The sequence below is a fragment of the Nannochloropsis gaditana genome (genome assembly GCF_000240725.1).
Source record: "Nannochloropsis gaditana CCMP526 unplaced genomic scaffold scaffold107, whole genome shotgun sequence".
NCBI classification, from domain to species: domain Eukaryota; class Eustigmatophyceae; order Eustigmatales; family Monodopsidaceae; genus Microchloropsis; species Microchloropsis gaditana.
In genome coordinates, this window is record NW_005803846.1 from 16,333 (window position 1) to 18,105 (window position 1,773).

Genomic DNA, 1,773 nt, shown 5'->3' on the forward strand with positions numbered 1-1,773 from the left:
CCCACCTTCTCCTGCTGTTGCCGCATGGTAAACTCCTCGTTACGCTGCGCCAGGATCATCTCGCGCTCCAACTCCGTCATCGCCTTCAACCGTTTCCTGTCCTCCCGGTCCGTGTACAGGTGCGCTTGCTCGTCGTCCTCCTCATCCGAAGACTCCTCCTCCTCTTCCTCCTCTTCCTCCTCCTCCTCCGGCCGTGGACGTTTCATTGTCGCCCCAAATGCTGTACTTGCTTCCTTCTGACTACCCGCTTGCTGAGAAGCCTCCGACCCAGCATTAACCAGTGCTGTCCCTGAACTTTTAAATGTGTCCCCCTGCTCCCTCCCTCCGCTTTCATCAGATGCGGGTAACGCCGAGCCATCCCCTTCCTCAGTTTTGGCGGAAGAGGAAAGCGGGTTTTCATGCTGGGTGAGGGACGGGAGGACTCATGAGATGAAGGGAGGAAAATTGACGCTGGTACAAAAGGGACTTGGAGACATGGAAAAGGGAAGGGAAGCGGTGCAAGCACCCTGGACAGCTCTCCGTACCTTTTTGAGTGGATCGACTTCATCGCCCGGGCCTTGAATGGTATCGGCCATCAGCCCTCTATGCACCCTGGGCGGGGCGTCGATCAAGAAGCAGACTTGCGTATGAGAGCGGAATGGGAAAACAAGTGTGCGGTCAATCATTGTCAACGAATGTCTCACATATTTCAGGTGCTATATGGTGCCCGTGTATTTTCTTAATGCTGTCGATCGTCTGTAAAGGCGGATCAAGGTGCTGCAGGAGACAAAGCATTTGCCCTTCTTTTTTCCAAAGTACCTTGAAAAAGCCTCAAACACCACACGATCCTCTCCCCTCGCCTCTCAATCCAGGGCCGGCTATACTATACGGTAAGCGAGGCCCTTTCAAGCGGCCATTGGGCTCTGTGTCCCGCGCAGTGTCTATTTCGAGGCCAAGGGAGGGTCCTTTTCCATCACGTCCTCCGAGTCGCTGGTCTCTCATGTGGGTTGAGGGGGAAAAAAAGACCACTCCCTCCCTTTCCCACCCTCCTTGGCACGCTTTTTGTGCAAGGATCCACTCGTTTACCATATTTCCACGTCCAATTATGAAAAAATTGTTGTTACGATGCACTTCTTCTCCGTTTCATGGAGGGCGCTGCTAAGTTTGCGAGAAATACCATGGTATCTTCATGTGTGGCCCACATACCTTCATCTCCATATGTACTCGTCCATTCATGCATCGACGTGGACGGCTCTTGGTAAATCGTGGTGAAATATGTATTTAACTTATCTTCACATCGATAGGGTGCCAAAAAGTGAGGTCTCCGGTGCTGTAGCAGGTATAATGGCTCCCAAAAAAGTGGAACTTGTGGTAAGTGTCTCCCCCCTCCAGTACCTGGTGAATTGCGTTTTGAGGCCTTTCTCCTTCTTCATTGTAAGAATTTGTCATGTGATCAGCCCTTTTAAGTGAATTTGTGACCGTTGCCTTTTTTGGATCCTCTTTTATTCCCTTTGCATCCTTTCTGTCCTCGGGAACGGGAAGTTCTCATTAGTGCCCCATCGCCGCCCTCTCCCTTCTTGTTCATATCCCTCAGATGAAACTTCCTCAGCTGCAAAACCTCATCAAACGTGATCCGAGTGCTTATCGCGAGGAATTCCTGCAGCAAAAACGTGCGTTCGAAGCGGAGGCTCGCCTGTTCACGCTCCGTCCTTCCCGAGATTCTCCTCGCTTTTTGGAGCTAGTTACCTTCATGTCCCACGTCCTTCCCTGCTACACCAAGGAGGAAAGCTTGCC